Genomic DNA, 20,267 nt, shown 5'->3' on the forward strand with positions numbered 1-20,267 from the left:
TAGTGGCTCTAGAAATAATATTATTCGTATGACTTTGAGACTTATCCATATTGTGCCCATAATAATTTTGTGATGTACGTAATGGGCCCAGCGAGTAAATAACGGAAGAGCATACCTTCTTGTGCAGAAGGGCCCACAGGCTTCTGTTATGTTAGATTATCATAGCACATAATATTTCTACATGTGTTGATATAACTCAAAGAGTATGAAAATAGTTTCTATCGTCTTTTCCCCTTCGGAAATTAGAAGGTAAAGAAGAATTGTGGGGATGGGCACGAGCGAGTTTGAGCATGTTTTCACTCAAACTCGGCTCGACTCAAAAGAGACAAGTTTGAGCTCGACTCGAGAACTCAATTCAGAAAAATTCTCCAACTGGACTCGAATTTCACTGGAGATTCGATTCGAGTCGAGTCAAAATTAACAAAATCGAGCCAAATGTTGTGTTTAGTTTCAAGTACTCTCTTCAAGTATCCTACATAAACAATATAATTATTATCAATGATGTTACTACTACTTCTACACTACTACTTATTTCCCCTGGGCCCAAGACTCAGTATTAGCATTATTATTATTATTATTATTATTATTATTATTACTTTCACTATGGATCAGTATAGTAAAACTGCAAGCTTATTTTAATGGAAAAAGTATTATGAATTTTAAAAAAAATTCTTGGTCAATGTTTCAACCACGCCAAAAGCTATTCTCGTTACTAGAACGTTGCCTTAGAATACTCGGCCACGTGGTCCGACAGGAGTTGGCCTTTATTTCCGCTATATGTGGGTCATGTCCTATCTGTCTCGGCCAATAACATCAGAGGATATCTGAAATTCTTGACATCTCCCACACACGAAGGTCCGCGGGGTCGTTAGTTACGTCTCTGATCCCGTTCCATATACGACAAGTTCATTACGGGGACAATATTGACAAATCTGATAATAATATACGAATATATATTATTTCTTATGCCCCTAATAGTAGACTTTTTTTTTTACTAAAATGGGCCCAAGAGTCGTTATTCTGTTATTTACCTTTAGTATGCTGTTCCGTTTATGAAATGTAGTGAACCTGTTTGATGCTTCACTTATAATTTCATTTTCGTATGGTTTATGGAGTAAGACAATTTTGTCTTAAAGTGGGAACCCCTCGAAAGGCGGGAGATTCCTTGGGGGCAGTGGTTCCCACAAGTTACGGTCCTGAGTCGTGGCAATCATTTTTCTTAATTGGAAGATATTGTTTCGTAATTCATTTTGTAATTCCTTTATTATTACGATTATTATTATTATTATTATTATTATTATTGAAAAGTCGACACTTGGTTACATATTATATATTTTATTTATATTTTATTTATTTTATGATTGGATTTCAAGTCTTTTTGTTGAATAAGCAACACACTCCACTTTAGGGGGTTGGAGGAGGGAAATATTATCGAGTTGCTCCTCATTTGTTTACATGCACGCTACACCAAACCTCAATACTACATTTCACCTTTCTATATCTACGGGAAGTACTCTAAAAGTTGTGATGATCATAAGAGAATAAGTGAATAAGTGATTAGATCAATGATCATTGCGTTTTGACAACATTTAAAATATCAGGTTTTCAGAAATGTCATGACTTATTTCAGTAAAACATGGCAAATGATGGTTTGTGGATATGCTGGAGTTATTGGGATCATGTAATAGTTTTTCATGAATAGCTAAGTTGTTGAGTATTTTGTGTAGTAGTATTGCTTTGTTTCGTCTGTTTTTACAGATTTGATTAGAGATGGCGTAGGTCAATGAAAACTTGACCCACCACAAAACGAGACCCATCTAACCCATGATCCACCATCAACCTTGGCAAAGTCTGACCCACTACCCACCATGATCCACTCTGACTCACCACTATCATAAATCCCTGACCCACCAAAACACATCGTCATCAACTCTGACTCATGATCCATGTCCTCTTTTCTACCGACTCTTTTCTACTTATATTTGTAATAGAACCAGGTTGTGAAATTCTAGCTAATCTGAGTTTGAATTCATATGGTCAATCCCTTAAAGAACGCTCGGTTACAATAATGATGGATCAGACCTTTACCATAGAAAATGGTAAAATGCTTATTATTTTCATAATTACGATGAATTTCAAGTAAATTATCGTAGTCCAATTATTTCGTTGTTGAATTATCGATACTTTTCAGTGGAGAAAAGGATGAAATTTGAAAGTGCCAAATCAAGGTACGTAGACTAACACAGAGAAGCTTACATTTCAAATTTTAGTCTATTTTTCTCACAACTTTATGATTTGAATGACTGGTCCTCTAAGCGCTGCATATAATAAACAAGATTCAGCAATTATGAGCTACTGGGAAAGGTTGTGAGGAAGGTTCAAACAAGCTATTGAGGAAGGTTCGTTAAATTAATTAACTTAAAAAAATAAGCCAATGCCCTGAAACACCAGATTCCAATCCATATAACTATCTGTCCAATGCCGTGCCATGAAAATTCAGGGCACGAGGAGAGAGCATACGGAAGCGCCTTCGTAGATATGAGTTGTCAATTTCTAGTTGACATCTCTGGACTATTCTTTACTATTTTATCATGACTGAATCAGAAAATTTCAGCATTATTACACTCGAATCATAAAAGTGTGTAATTACTGAATTCACTGGAGCTCCAAGCTTTCCTTCCTCCGGAACAGTGATGTCTTAGAGTAGTGGTTTAATCGTTGGTTTCGTAATGTTCGGGACGCGAGTACGATTCCGGGTGTGGCAATTAAGTAATTTTTTACAATCTACAAAACTGACACTTTCTATGTATATTATTATGAAAAATATTCGATTTCTCTGGATCTAAGAGTTGAGACAACTTCCTTTAAAGACGGAATGCCAACAACACAAAATTGCGTCAATCGTATCAACCATCGGAACTGTCTCGCAAGTAACATCTTTGTACAATAATTGATGAACACATAAGGGCTAAACACGTCCTCTCTGCTGTAGTATGGGCCAAAGATGATTTTTGGTCCGGTTTTGTTTAGTTTCATTTTAATATCTCCATATACTGAACTGGGTTCCATGTCAAAACTCCGCAAATAAAATTAATTGGAGGCAAAACAGAATGGCGTTGTTTTCCGAAATATCCTTAGTTATCACAATTTTATGAGGTTATTTTCTGTCTCTAGCCTGAAAAACTTATTAAACTCTTGCTATAGATAAATTCACAGCTGTCTTACGAAAATTAGGTAATTGCAGTTTGCTTTATGTAGATTATTTCATTTCACAGAAATAAAATGATGGAAACATACAGACACAAAAGAGTTCGTCTACAGAAAAACTTACCTTTTTTACGATGCTCTTTTGGAATTGAGCTCTTCAATTCTTCCTAGCTGTGCACATTGCAAATAGTGATGGAACTTACAATAGGGATCGCTAGCCACGAGAATGATCCTATTTAAGATGACACCTCAACTTTCTACCTAGAAGAAGGGCGAAGCAAAATGCATTACTGTTTTCAGCTTACAAATGTTTATATTCTATTTCTTGTTGTCATGAAATGATAATTCTCTCTGTAAATCCATAAAAGTAAGAAACATCTGAAATACTCTATATCTTTTTATTCCTATGAATATCTTCGTCTATGTTACTTTCTCTTTTCAATGCGGTAATAATAATAATAATAATAATAATAATAATAATAATAATAATAATAATAATAATAATAATAATAATAATAATAAAAGAATAACATAATTACGATACCAATTACATAAAATTATCTTCCCATTCAGACAAATTAATAATTACCACGACGGGATTTTAATATTATTATTATTGTTATATATAGGACGGACGTAGCTGCAATGGAAGTTTTCTTGTTAAACTTTTTTTTAAAACTAATCGGCCAAACCTCACTATTGTTTGCCACTGGCACCTAATGTCCCTTCGACGTATTCCAAACACTAGAGGAACACCAAAACCGAAATACTGAGGACAATTAAAATTCCGACCCCCTAGAACCCCCCTAGACCCCCTAGAAATTCCTAAAATTCTTCAGAGGAATTCGAACCCCTAGTCTATTGCGCCTCATGATCAGAAGCCGAACGCCCGAGATCACTCGGCTAGCCACCGGTTTAATTTACCACAAACTCCTCATATGAATTTATGAAAATAAACTAGTTGTTATGGAACATAAACATAGAACTGTCTATTTCTACACGTGTTGATAAAATTCAAAGTGTGTAAAAATAATTTATGCCGTCTTTTCTTCTTTGGAATTTCGAAGTCATGGTAAAGACGAAATATAATGTAAATCGGGAGAATCCCTGCAACCGATGACCAACGTCGTAACTTAGATTCTTTTCTGGGGGGCAAGTATTAATAAGCTTATTTGAGCCCTCTAGAAAATTTTGATTTTCTAATTATTGGGCCCCTTTCTCCAAGTTTCTCTTAATCTTTGTGCCCCCGGACCCTGTGTTCCCTCCTACACGGCAAGGTCTGCGGTTCCGTTAATTACTGTCTGGGCCCATTCCATAGATGGAAATATTATTAAGGGGACAATTTTGATAAATATGCTGCGGATAAATATTACTGAAATGGGCCCATGACTCATTTTTGTTCTATTTGCCTTTTGTGTGCTGTTTCATATCAAATTTCTTGTTCGTATCGTATATGGAGTAAGAAACTTTTCTCTGAAAATATGCCTCCTCGATCGGCGGGGAGCTTCTCTGCGAGCAGTTGCACCCTTACAATTTACTACTCTGCCGAAAACGTATGCTCAACTTGAAGAACATTTCATCATATTTTCCCCATTGAGCAACATCTATATAACTTGTTTTTGAGTTAAACAAGGAAATCTCGAGTAACACATTTAGACGCTCACACAAGTTGCTTATATTTTCTTATTTTGTTATCCAAAAAATATATTTCAATCTTTAACAATTAAATATTTTTTAATATTAGAACCAGAACAATACAATAATATAGCAAACATTTTATTTATATTTGTTTGTTTTTGTTACATTTTTATCTTGTTTATATTTTTCCATGAAACTACTTTAACTATGAATTACTTTTGGTAGAAGGTAGGTTTAGAACATTTAATTTGTGTTTGGTAGATCCGGATTCGAATCCCTTCCAGGCTGAAACTTTTTCAAGTGTTCCTCTCTCAATTTCAAACCGGAACATTGTGTGAGAATTTGGCTCGGTCACTTCTCGGTTCGGCTCGACTGTGAATAAGATGTGAACCGAGCTGTTCGAGTAGTAGACAATTCTAAACACGGGACGAACATGTTTGGCCAACGCCCTGTAACAATAAAATTGTTTGGCTTGAGTCCGAATACTCAACATATACCCTCAACCCAAATTCAGAAGCTCGTGAACAATGTCCATTTCACCTAGACTTCAGGAATCTCAAGGTTGGTAATCAATTAGTTTTTTAGTATTCAGATACAAACCGCATATCTTTCATGTTTTTACAGTGTTGTGATAATAAATAATAATAAGTTTAGAAGTATAATTGATAATTATTTTCTATATGTAGGGTAGTTTAAGAGAGTACTTGAAACTACACACATGATTTGGCTCGATGTGATTTCCAACGAGTAACGCAATATGACATTTTATTCAGTGTTTCATTATATGAAAATGTTCATATAGCCACCAAGTAGGAATTTGTTGTAACGTGTACATAAAGTGATTCATAACATTCAATAATAATAATAATAATAATAATAATAATAATAATAATAATAATAATAATAATAATAATAATAATAATAAGGGTGTAGTGGTAGTACAGAAAGTTAAATAATAAGATTTTTTCACGTATTCAAAGTTTCTGACATAAAGGTACCACGTTAGTTTCGAAGTAAGGTATTAGCTACTTTTGGGGCAAATAACGCGTTAGTAACGCGTTACATTTTAATGAAAAATAAGGTAACTTGTAGCCAGTTACATTTTGCAAGTAACTTATCCAACACTAGTTGTTGATAGTCAGTATACAGTATGTCCCAAAAGTAATCCTAAAAATGAAACAGCAGGTTCCTTCCACGAAAACAAGTTAAAAACTTTCTATAGCATAAAGTCCGGAAACGAACAGGAGAGGAGCTAGACAATTTCGATTGTGGGGGAAAGGAACTTTAAAAGTGACTACCGGGATAATGACCGGAGTTAGAAATGTGGTCAGAAATATATCGTAGTATCGTGTTGCACAAAACTGCTCCTCGCTATATGTTATGGTATTTATTCTATTACTTTAAGGTTAAAATGTATTCAAACAGTAAGTAATATAAAATTAAATCAGTTCTGGTTCTGACAGATTGCTTTGTATAGTGATGATATGCTGCCATTGGAAATATAATTGTTTGCAAATGTCTGCTTCTCCAGTAGAATTGTTTGTTATCGTTTTCGTTCTAAAGCGAGAAAGGTCGAAACCGAACATGGCTAAATTCAGCCAGCTCTGGTGTGAATAGGGGTTGGCAGAAAATATTCTTGATACGCGGAATTCTCAGCAGAACACTTTCTTGGGACTCTGAAATGATTTCTAAAAGCCGTGTCTGAATATCCCTTATTGTTTTTGGTCCATAGAAATAAGTATTGAAATCGGATGTAATAGTTAATATTAACGACTTCCTGTTTTGGTAATGTGTTGGCAATACTTAAGTTATCTCCTCTTGAGACGCTAAATCGTTTGTAGAAAACTCTTCTCGCTATTTGCTACTGTTTTCGTTCTATGCCGATGAACTTTCAGACAGAATATGACTAATATTAACAACTTTTGCTTTCGACAAAGGTTAACGGAGAAGGAGAAAGCTACATTTGAGACGATGAATGGAATGAAAAAAAAACATTCTTAATATCTTTTTCCACTTTCGCTTTATGGAAATCAGTATGGGAACCGAAAGTACTAGTAAATTCGAATAATTTGTTGGTTTTGTTAGAATTATGTGCATAATAGCAATATGTTTCTTGAGAGACTGAATAGGTTGCCAAAATCCGCATCTGTTGCAGTTTTCGTTTTGTAGTGATAAACGTTGAAACCGTTATTGAAACAAAAAAAAATACAGTAAATTTTAACCACATCCGATTTTGATAGAGTATTGTAGATATACAGGATATGTTGCCTCTAGACCCTTATTCTTCTGCAGAAATTACTTCTCTCGAAATGTTATCCCATTTTCTTTGGCGCCAAACGTTGAAACCGGAAATGGAATATTAGAACAAATTCCAGTTTGAGTAGAAATTTAAAAGAGGAAGTTAAACCTAATCTTTGGACTACTAATTAATTTCAGAAGATCGCATCTTGAAGTATTTACTGGTTCTATTGTACGGAAATCCGTATTGAAACCGGAAATATTAGTAAATTTCAACAACACACGGTTTTGGTAGAGTACTTTGAATAATCATGATGTTCTCTCACGATTCTTTTTTTGCAGAAAAATACTTCTCGCTGTATGATGCCGTTTTAATCTATGGCGTTAAATACTAAAACCGGAATTAGTTAATTTGAAGCACATCCGGCTTGCATATAGAATTAACGGATCAGATAGAACCTATTCTTTGGACGCTGAATCAATGACAGAAAACGCTTTTCGATATCATTTACTGTCTTTGCTCTGATATCTGTTTACAAACACACGGATAAAACTGTTCTATAAGACTTTCAGCATTTATACACAGCATAGGTTGGAAGGTTATTTCTATAGCAACTTCATGAATTAAAAGGAACGTGTGTTTGCTCGAAAGGCATTTGTCCTTCAAAGTCAATAAATCAACGAAGAAGCTGATACTCGGAGTATTCAACACGCGACTTGCAACTTGCAACTATGCAACACGCGACTTGCAACGATATAACAGAATACTGCATCCGGCAGTTAATTGAAGCCTTACCTAAATGAAACTCGCTGATATAGTAGCAACGTTCTATGCCAAACAATGGTGTGTTGTGTATTAAATGCTAGGGGTTGTTCTGCCCCTGCGCGACGACTACGTGGCTGCTCCCTGGCTCTAGGACATACATAAATTATCTTGTGAGAGTGCCTCACCCGCATGATTTTTAGTTTGATAGAAACATAATAAAATATCACTTGCCACTATCGAAAAATAAACAATTAAAACATAGAGATGGAAGTTAAAATTTCTAATCTCTAAAACATAATTGTTGGTTTCCTGCCTTCCTCTCTCCATCCATCCAGAGGGAGGTTGAGTGGGCACGTGGCCGAGTTGAGGCTATCGGCCAGGGCGTGAGAGATACTCGTGCAGTTCGGAAACAGATGGACCTTAAGCTGCATGGCTCTACCGACGGTTATAACTTCGGGAATGTTCCTGGACTCCTGCGTCATCTGCTCGCCTCACCTTGAGTGGAGCATTAAGCCTTACCTGTAGAGACTATGTGGATTTTCTCCATACGAGGGTAAACTGTTTACCGAGTAGGATTCGAACTTGGCGTGGGTCCAGGAGATATGGGATGCCCACTGACTACCGGGCCGACTGGTAGTCACTGACACAGCAGCCCATATCATCCCGAATTGTTGACGGACTCACAGAATTCGGATCAAGCGCCAAGGCGTCATCTGTGCTGTATTGTGCGAGGGTCTTAAGGAGCAGGGATGGACGGTGGTTAGGGAGCCCTGTATCCAAACCTCAGAGGGATTAAGAAAGCCTGACATTGTAGCTTACACTCCGTCTCAAGCGACACTTATTGATGTGCAGGTTGTTTCCGGAACCACTGGCTTGGATGCTGCTCAACACCTGAAGCGTCTCAAATACTCCTGCAACCCTCAGGTTCGGGAGTACGTAAGAGACCTTTCAGGCCACTGGCCCCGGGTAAAAACTTGCACTATCTCGTGGAGGGGTATATGGTCGGCTCGCGTCTCAAGCGAGCTGGCCGTTCTAGTGCGACCCGAGACTTTAAAGCGTATCACCATCGCCGCGCTAATTGGTTCGATTAAGATATTCAGGTGCTTCATGAATATGACGCTACCCTCAAGGTGGCCAATTCGACGTGTCGGAGTGGGATAAGGGGGCCCCATCCCGGTTCCACCTCTGGATGGCAACCATAGATCTGCGGTCCGTCTTCCTTACGGGCCGCAACGGTATAGGCGGGTGTAAAAAAAGTATTAATATTTAGGGATGCGTACCAGCCGAGACATGTCTCGAATCTCGACTTCGGTTAAGACACACTTTGTAAAATCCGAAACGAGTCCAGACAAACGTATTTCTCGACTCCACTTTCTGAGTCGAGACACGAGTCAAGTCAAGACTGTTCGTAAACATTTCGATTCAACTACAATGTCTCGAAAATCTTTCTATAATTTTTAATATTATTTTGAAGAAAGTATTCACTCAGAAACAGCATTGAAACCAATTCCATCACTTATTATTCTAGAGAGGTACGGAAGGCCTAAATTTAATAGTTACTCTTTCGAAAACATGATTTAATTTTGAGCTTAATTCAAGATATTTGATTGTTATTCAAATATAATAATAATAATAATAATAATAATAATAATAATAATAAGTATTATTATTATTATTATTATTAGTATTATTATTATTATTATTATTATTCTCTGGGGGACGTTCCCTTGAGCATCCATGTATCTAGTTGAGCTCGAGCAAGGCACAATGACGGCCGAGCACACTGCTTGCAGTCTACGTACACCTATTCATGACGACCATGTTTCCCGACGGTAGTGGCATTTTTCGACATGGTAATGCAACATGTCAGAAGGCCAGGGGTGTGATGAAGTTGTTTGAGAAGCACAGGCATGAGGTCAAAGTGATGTGCTTGCCTCCAACTAACAGGATCTGAAGCCAATCGAACACATCTGAGATGTGATTGAACGTGACGTAATGGGGAAGATCGCCCACTTCCGGGGAATTTACAGGAATTACTTAACCTGTGTCTACATATGTGGTGCCAACTCTCTCCAGCGACCCGCCAAGGACCATTGAGTCCAAGCCAAGAGGCGTCCAAGTTGTTATCCGTGCCAAAGGTAGACATACTGATAAGTAGGTAGGTTGACATAATTTTATAGCTGATGTGTACGTATATTTTAAATCGTATATTTTGTTTCGACTCGAATTTCAAGAGTCTTGTCTCGAATTCGAGTCGAGTCGAGACATGAGTCAAAAGACAAACATATTTTCGAGTCGAGACACGAGTCTATACAGCATTTTCTCGTGACGAGTTCAGATATGCTTAAATCTGGACTCGACTCCACTCGTGTGATCCTTATTAACAATTCTAACTTTGAGAGTGGAATAGCCTAAAAGTGGAGAAAAAGCGTCTTAAAATTTTCGACTCACCGCATATATCGTACGACACGTAAAGCTATAAAGTGACGGAGTGGAAGTGTTAGGAGTATCTGCGACTCACGTGCAAAGAATCTCGGGTTCGATTCCCGCCTCGAGTCATTTTTTTCTTTTTTGCTTCAAGCAATAAAGTATAAATTTGTAACTACAAGTGAAATATTAATCTACCATATGTTCGTAATAAATAAAACAATAGAAATGTGGAACAGTGTTCTATATCTGTTGAGAGTGTGCGAATTTCAAAAAGGATAAGGGAAATCCACATTTGTAACTGGATGTTGCTTTAACAAAGGAGGTTTCCCCCTAATTCAAAGAATTACGTGCTGTGTAATTAAAACGTTATGAGTTGGTCTATCTGTTGTGTGTATGAAATAAATTATTAAGAAATGCAACAAATAACTTATTAGTAATTAATGTGATATAATGGGGATGTATTTTGAAAGAAACAAATGAAACGTTAAACATATATGATCATATTAAACTTTACATAATCTATCCTAGCGGATGGTAACTAATCTATGATAATGATGGAAAGATGCAAGAAAGCGATTGATAATAATAAATATCAACATATAGAAATATATTTTCAAAGATATAAATTTCACCAAAGTAACCTTGTAAATTTATGATTTAGATTCCTCGGCTTTCGGCATCGAAGACCATTTAGCCCGTCACATTTGAGGGATGACGTTTCTGGGCGAAGACACTTTCCGGAGAAATGGAAGGAAGAAAGGATTGGGTAATGGAGGAAGCAACCTCGGATCTAATGTGTCCAACTTTCATTTGCTAAGTGTGAATGTAGAAAACCACGGAAAACCTCATTTAGGGTGGCTGTCCCCCCCCAAAAATTAAACTTTTTCGACCAACTTCCCCCACAAGGAATTGGACACGGGGCCATTCGCACCTAACCATATAAATGTATTTTTGTCTTTGCTCGAAACGAGAAAACTCATAAAACAATGGTTAGTTACTGATGGAACTGGCATTAAGAGAACTTGTATTTCTATAACAGGGTTTTTATACATAGATATCACCATCAGGCCTCGGAATGAAATATTCGGAAACATTGCTCTCGGTGAATGGTTTAACATTGTACTTGAATCTAGAGCACTATCACAAAATATTTAAACTTGAATCGATTAGAAAATGGAAAGGAAAGCTGTTTGTAAGAATCATTAAAAAAAACAACTTTCGATATTCCGTCTACTTTTAGGAGAGTCCTCATCTGAAACAATAAACGCTGGTATACTTTCAAAAGCAATAATTTATTTTTTTAATTAATTAAATTTTAAACGTTTTTAAAAACTGTGTTTGTATTTTTGTGACAGGAGTCGGGAGGAGCTACTTAACAAGACGTCTTTTCTCGACTCGAAAACGAGATGGGACAAGTAGTCTGTCTCGTATCAAAGTGTTACGTCTCATTTCGTGGCAACACTAGTTGAATGAATGAAACAAATATGTAAATATACATATATGGCTACACACACAGATAAAGTAGTCATACTCTATTTTTACCTTGCGACTACTTAACTCACACTTATTTAAGATAATCTATAAAAATCCAAGAAAGCAATTAGTATTAAGAAGAAATATAAACATATAGAAATGTGTTTTGAAAGGGGAAAAAAGAAAACTATACCAGCCGTAATATGAACCTGGTTGCCCACTCAACACGCATACACCTTACTGAATTATTCGCCAAAGAACTCGGAGTTTGTGGCCTCCAATCTTTATTTATACTGCATGTGTTACGTAACAACGATACGAGATGTCATGAATAGTGCGACCACCACTTTCAGGCCCGTTTTGTAGATTGATTGACGAAAAGAGAGTGATTTCGTAAATCTACGAAACAGATCTTGTATACAGGGTGTAATAAAAAGGTACGGCAAAACTTCATGGGTGGATTCCTTATGCGTAGACAAGCAGAAAAGTCCAGATGATCATATGTCGGGAAGTCGTTGAGCCGCCTAATGGTGTGAAATAGTCACATTCTAGCTGCTCTTGAATGCGACACAATTTAAACCTTAATAACTCAAACCCTAATTAAGCTAGGAAGATAATTTTAGTAAGAATGTGTTCCTAAAAAGTGAAGCTTAACACTGATACATAGTATCCGCAAGGGAGAAGGAGCACCGGCTCAATGGCACTAAATCTGTAACGATGCATTTCCAGACATATGGTCATATGAACGATTTTGCTTGTCTACCCATAAGAATTCCACCCATGAAATTTTGCCCTACCATTTTGTTACACCCTGTATATGTGTGTTTTGGTGCAACTATAAGTTTCCAAGAATATAGACTACTTCATTCTTGATTTTAATCTACAGAACAAATGCTTTTTATGAAAGCAAAGAACCTGCGAGCCAAAGATGCTTAAAGGCCATTAAAGTTCTGAATTGCAGAATATCCCAAGTCCGCCCGAGTACTTTTTCGCTTTTAGAAGAAAGACAAGAAGATTATACTTGCATTGGTATTCGGTTTAGCTTTAAATTATTTTCATTTTTTAAAAAGTTTTGATTTGCACTTACGTATTATGCAAGTGAATAGACCTGAAACATAGATGCTAACGTAATAAACAGAAAACGAAAAATACGAAAAAAAAAGGTTGGACTTAGCAATTCAGCTCTTCAATTCAAACTTCAAATGGAACTGGGGTAACTCGCAGACTCTGGCTGATTTAAAAACATGTGATATCGGGTGTAATGGCTGACTTAAGAACACACTTGAATGTTCTGTCTAGCAAAGTAGACAGCGTGTGTGGCTATCATTCTAAGGGTCCTATTTTCAAATCCCAGTCGGGATTAAGGGTTACTTTTTTAAAAGAAACGAAACACGGGTTCAATCGTGAATGAGGTTCGCGATTGATACAGAAAAAGATTTGTGCCATAAAGGTAGAAAAACCCAAGACAGACGCAAGGGAAAAAAACAAAAACTGTTTATTCTTAGACATTAAAATTTAATTATTCCTTTCCCTGTTACTTGTGTCTTTCACTCTTTCCTTTCCCTCTTTCTTTCATTTCTCATTTTTTAGCTTTCCATGATGCATGATGCGTATTATTATTTTGGTTTTCTTTGCATCAATTTCTATTTCTTAGAACTTAACGTGAATGAAATTTCTGCAGATTTATCTCGTGGTTCTTTCTCTAAGTGACGCTCTCAGATAGTAATACTTTCTCCTCCAAGTGGAGGAACATCCTCAAATGTTGTTTAAGGAAATGTAATTGTTGTCATGTTGGTTGTCCAACTATCAGGCATACAGCGAAACTATTCTGCTACTGGAAGAAACAGCCGGTTTAGATTCCAAAATTCTAGTTAACGGTATAAATTAGAAAGACGAATTAAAAATATAAGAACTAATTGCTGCAGGTCAGGTATAGCCTGAAGCAACAATTGAAATGGAATCATCACCAAGTGTACTGCTTAGTGTCCACTAGAGCCAACAACCTTTAAGTGATTAAAATCTAGCTGTTATTGAAAATATGTTAAGGTGTTCTGGTGCGCTCTTAATTCTGTACAAACGACACAATATCCTGCAGATTCTGTACATAATATTGCGACAATTTGTTCTTGAATTCGACATAATGAGGTTCTACCACATAGAATCTACACTTTGTTTTTGTTCTAGCGGCGCTCCTAATTGTGTACAAACGATTGCGACCATTTGCGATTGAATTGGACATGGTGGCGGCTACCATTTAGACAGTCCCGTAGTTTGTTTTCTTACTGGCAACGCCCCTAATTGTGTACAAACAAAAAAATCGCCTGCACATGTCCGTACAAACGATTGCGATTATTTCTAATTGAATTGGACATCGTGGTGGGCTACCACTTAGATAGACGACACGTTGTTTACTTTCTGGTGGCGCCCCAAATTACCTACAAACGAAAATTTGGCCTGCACATTTCTGTACAAACGACGTAAAGACCATTTCGACTATTTGTGATTGAATTGGACATGATGGATGGCTTCCGTTTAGACAGACCCTACAACATTGTTCTCACTCTGGCGGCGCCCCTAATATGTACAAAAGAAACTTTCGCCTGCATATTTCTGTACAAAGGATTCCGAGAATTTATGATTAACTTGGACATGCTTGGGGCTACCACTAAGACGGACCCCACTTAGTTTTCGTTCTGGCGGCGCCTCTAGTTTTGAACAAAGGAAACTTTTTCCGGCACATTTCTGTACAAACGATGTACAAACGATTTCGACAATTTGTGCTTAAACGCGACATGGTGGGGGCGCTACCAATTAGACGGTCTACACTTTCTTTTCGTTCTGGTGCCGTTCTTAATGGTGTACGAACGAATCTTTTGCTGCACATTTCTGTAAAAACGACATACAAACGTTTGCGACAATTTTTGATTGAATTGCACATGGTGTGGGGCTTCCATTTAGAGAGCACCTCGCACCTTGTTCTCGCTCTGCAGGCGCCCCTAATTATATACAAAATAAACTTTTGCCTGCACATTATTGAACAAACGACGTAAAACGATTGCGACGTTTTGTGATTCATTTGGACATGGTGAGGGATTCCGTTTAGACAGCCTGTCCCACTTTGTTCTCGTTCTGGCGGCGCCCCTAATTATGTACAAAAGAAACTTTAGCCTGCACATTTCTGTACAAACGGTTGGGACAATTTGTGATTGAATTGCACATGGTGTGGGGCTTCCATTTAGACAGCACCTACCACCTTGTTCTCGCTCTGGCGGCACCAGTAATTATGTACAATAAAACTTTTGCCTGCACATTTCTGTACAAACTATGTTTAAACGATTGCGAGAATCTGATATTGAATTTGACACGGTGGGTGCTACCGTTTAGACAGCCCAAACTTAGTTTTCTCTCTGGTGGTTCCCCTAATTGTGTACAAACAAAACTTTCACCTGAACAATTCTGTACACACGATTGTGACAATTTGTGATTGAATTGGACATGGTGGGTGATACCGCTTAGACATGGCCCACTTTGTTTTCGTTCTTGCGGCGCCCCTAATTGTGAATAAACGAAAAATTTGCTAGCACATTTCTGTACAAATGATGTAAACGATTTCGACAATTTGTGCTTGAATAAGACATGGTGGGGGCGCTACCACTTAGACAGCAACCACTTTGTTTTCGTTCTGGCGGCGCTCTTACTTGTGTGCACACGAAACGTTTACTGAACATTTCTGTACAGACGACGTACAAATTATTGGGACAATTTGCGGTTAAATTTTAAATGGTTGGCTTTTTCCATTTAGACCGACCCTCCCATCTTGTTCTCGCTTTGGGGGCACCCCTAAGTATGTACAAGATAAACTTTCGCCTGTACATTTCTGTACAAAGGATTGCGACAATTTGTGATTAACTTGGACATGCTTGGGGCTACCACTAAGACGGACACCATTTAGTTTTCGTTCCGTTGGCGCCTCTAGTTTTGAACAAACGAAAATTTTGACGGCACATTTCTGTACAAACGATGTAGAAACGATTTCGACAATTTGTGCTTAAACGCGAAATGGTGGGGGCGCTACCAATTAGACAGCCTACAACTTCTTTTCGTTCTGGTGCCGTTCTTAATGGTGTACGAACGAAGCATTTGCTCCACATTTCTGTAAAAACGACGTACAAACGTTTGCGGCAATGTCTGATTGAATTGCACATGGTGTGGGGCTTCCACTTTGAGAGCACCTAGCACCTTGTTCTCGCTCTGCAGACGCCCCTAATTATATACAAAATAAACTTTCGCCTGCACATTTTTGCACAAACGATTTACAAACGATTTCGACAATTTGTGCTTGAATTCGACATGGTGGACGCGCTACCACTCAGACAGCCCACTCTTTTTTCTCGTTCTCGCTGCGCTCTTAATTGTGATCAAACGAAACTTTTACTGCACATTTCTGTACAAACGACGTACAAACGATTGCGACAATTTGTACTTGAATTTGACATGCTGCGGTGACTACCACTTAGACAGCCCCCACTTTGGATTCGTTCTGGGGCGCTCTTAATTGTGTAGAAACGAACCTTTTGCCTGAGCAATACTGTACATACGATTGCGACAATTTGTGGTTGAAAATCGACATGTTGAGGGGCTAGAACATAGAAGCCCCACTTTGTTTTCGTTCTCGCGGTGCCCCTATTTGTGTGCAAAAGAAAATTTGGTCTGAACATTTCCGTACAAACGATGATTAAACGATTGTAACAATTTGTGATTGACAAGAACATCGTGGAGGCTACCGTTTAGACAGCCCCCACTTTGTTTTCGTTCTGACAGCGCCCCTAATTGTGTTCACAATAAACTTTTGCCTGCACATTATTGAACAAACGACGTACAAACGATTGCGACATTTTGTGTTTCATTTGGACATGGTGAGGGATTCCGTTTAGACAGCCTGTCCCACTTTGTTCTCATTCTGGCGGAGCCATTAATTATGTACAAAAGAAAATTTCGGCTGAACATTTCTGTACAAACGATGCACAAACGATTGCGACCATCTGTAATTAAATTGGACATGGTGAGGCTTCCGTTTAGACAGTCCGCCGCACTTTGTTCTCGTTCTAGCGGCGCCCCAAATTGTGTGCAAAAGAAACTTTCGACTGCACATTTCGGTATAAACGAAGTACAAACGATTTCGGCAATTTGTGCTTGAATTTGACATGGTGCGGTGACTAGAACTTAGACAGCCGTACCTTGGATTCTTTCTGGGGCGCTCTTAATTGTTTACAAACGAACCTTTGGACTGAGCAATACTGTACATACGATTGTGACAATTTGTGGTTGAAAATCGACATGGAGAGGGCCTAACACATAGAAGCCCCACTTTGTTTTCGTTTTGGCGGAGTCCCAAATTACGTAGACACAAACATTTGGCCTGCACATTTCTGTACAATCGACGTTCAAACTATTGTGACGCTTTGTGATTGAATTGGACATGGTGGGGTGGCTACCATTTAGACACGCCCCACTTTGGATTCGTACTGGGTCGCTTTTAATTATGTACAAACGAAACTTTTTCATGCAAATTCTGTACAAACGATTGCGAAAATTTGTGCTTAAATTCGACATGGTGAGGGGTTACCACATAGAAGCCCCTCTTTGTTTCTTACTGGCGGCGATCCTAATTGTGTGCAAACAAAAATTCCACCTGCACATTAATGTACATAAGATTGCGACAAATTGTGATTGAATTGGACTTGGTGGGGGATATCACTTGGTCAGACTGCACTTTATTTCGTTCTGACAGGGCCCCTAATTTTGTGCAAACGAAACTTTTACTGCACATTATTGTACAAACGACGTACAAGCGATTGCGACAATTTGCGATTCAATTGGACATGGTGAGTTCTTACGTTTAGACACCCTCTCCCACTTTGTTCTCGTTCTGGCGGCGCCCCTAATTCCGTACAAAAGGAAATTCCACCTCCACATTTCTGTATAAACGATCTACAAAGATTTCGAGAATTTGTGCTTGAATTCGACAAGGTGGGGGCGCTACCACTTAGACAGCCCACACTTATTTTTCATTCTGGCGGCGCCCCTAATTACGTAAAAAGAAACCTTCGCCTGCCCATTTCTGTACAAACGATTGCGACAATTTGTGATTGAATTGCACATGGTGGGGGGGCTTCCATTTAGACAGCACCTCCCACTTTGTTCTCGCTCTGGCGGCACCCTTAATTATGTACAAAAGAGACTTTCTGTACAAACTATGTATAAACGATTGCGACAATCTGTTATTGAATTTAACATGGCGGGTGCTACCGTTTAGACAGCCCCCTTTGTTTTCTTTCTGGCGGTTCCGTTAATTGTGTACAAACAAAACTTTCACCTGCACAATTCTGTACAAACGATTGCGACAATTTGTGATTGAATTTTACATGGTGGGGATACTACTTAGACATGGCCACATCGTTTTCGTTCTTGTGGCGCCTCTAATTGTGAATAAACGTAAATTTGCCTGCACATTTCTGTACAAACGATGTAAAAACGATTTCGACCATCTGTGATTGAATTGTAAATGGTAAGGGGTACCCCATTTGATTTCGTTCTGGCGGCGACCCTAATTTTTAACAATCGATAATTTTGCCTCTACATTTCTGTACAAACGAAGTATAAACGATTTCGGCAATTCGTGCTTGAATTTTACATGGTGGAAAAGCAACCACTTAGACAGTCGCACTTTGAATTTGCTCTGGTGCGCTCTTAATTCTGTACAAACGAAACTATTTCCTGCAGATTCTGCACATACTATTGCGACAATTTGTTCTTGATTTCGACATGGTGGGGTTCTACCACATAGAAGCTACACTTTGTTTTTGTTCTGGCGGCGCGCCTAATAGTGCATAAACGAATATTTTGCCCGCACATTTCTGTACAAACGATGTACAAACGATTACGACCATTTGCGATTGAATTGGACATTGTGGCGGCAACCATTTAGACAGCCCGTTGTTTGTTTTCTTACTGGCAACATCCCTAATTGTGTACAAACAAAAATTTCGCCTGCACATGTCCGTACAAACGATTGCGATTATTTCTGATTGAATTGGACATCGTGGTGGGCTACCACTTAGAGAGACTACACGTTATTTACTTTCTGGTGGCGCCCCAAATTACGTACAAACGAAAATTTGGCCAGCACATTTCTGTACAAACGACGTAAAGACCATTTCGACTATTTGTGATTGAATTGGACATGATGGCTGGCTTCCGTTTAGACAGACCCTACAACTTTTTTTTCGCTCTTACGGCGACCCTAGTTATGTACAAAAGAAACTTTCGCTTGCACATTTCTGTACAAACGATTGCGACAATTTGTGATTAGCTTGGACATGCTTGGGGCTACCACTAAGACGGACCCCACTTAGTTTTCGTTCTTGCGGCGCCCCTAATTGTGAATAAACGAAAAATTTGCCTGTACATATCTGTACAAATAATGTAAAACGATTTCGACAATTTGTGCATGAATACGACATGGTGGGGGCGCTACCACTTAGACAGCAACCACTTTGTTTTCGTTCTGGCGGCGCTTTTAATTGTGTGCAAGCAAAACTTTTACTGAACATTTCTGTACAGACGACGTACAAACGATTGGGATAATTTGTGGTTGAATTTTAGATGGTAGGGTTCTTTCATTTAGACAGCCCCTCCCACCTTGTTCTCGGTTTGGAGTCACCCTTAATTATGTACAAAAGAAACTTTCGCCTGTACCTTTCTGTACAAAAGATTGAGACAATTTGTGATTAACTTGGACATGCTTGGGGCTACCACTAAGACCGACAACACTTAGTTTTCGTTCCGGCGGCGCCTCTAGTTTTGAACAAACGAAAATTTTGAAGCACATATCTGTACAAACGATGTACAAAATATTTCGACAATTTGTGCTTAAACCCGACATGGTGGGGGCACTACCACTTAGACAGCCTTCAATTTCTTTTCGTTCTGGTGCCGTTCTTAATGGTGTACGAAACGAAGCTTTTGTTGCACATTTTTGTAAAAACGACGTACAAACGTTTGCGATAATTTTTGATTGAATTGCACATTGTGTGGGGCTTCCATTTAGAGAGCACCTCCCACCGTGTTCTCGCTTTGCAGGAGCCCCTACTTATATACAAAATAAACTTTCGCCTGCACATTTTTGTACAAATGATGTACAAACCATTGCGACCATTTGTGCTTGAATTTGACATGGTGGCGGGCTACTACTTAGACCGCCGTCACTTTGTTTTCGTTCTGGCGTCACCCGTAATTGTGAACAAACGAAAAATTAGCCTGCATATTTCTGTACAAACGATGTACAAACGATTTCGACAATTTGTGCTTGAATTCAACATGGTGGACGCGCTACCATTCAGACAGCCCACAGTTTTTTTCTTTCTTGCTGCGTTCTTAATTTTGTTCAAACTAAACTTTTGCCTGCACATTATGGTACAAACGACGTTCAAACCATTGCGACGCTTTGTGATTG

The sequence above is a fragment of the Thermobia domestica genome, chromosome 4 (assembly GCF_964235325.1).
Source record: "Thermobia domestica chromosome 4, izTheDome1.hap1.1, whole genome shotgun sequence".
Classification (NCBI taxonomy): domain Eukaryota; kingdom Metazoa; phylum Arthropoda; class Insecta; order Zygentoma; family Lepismatidae; genus Thermobia; species Thermobia domestica.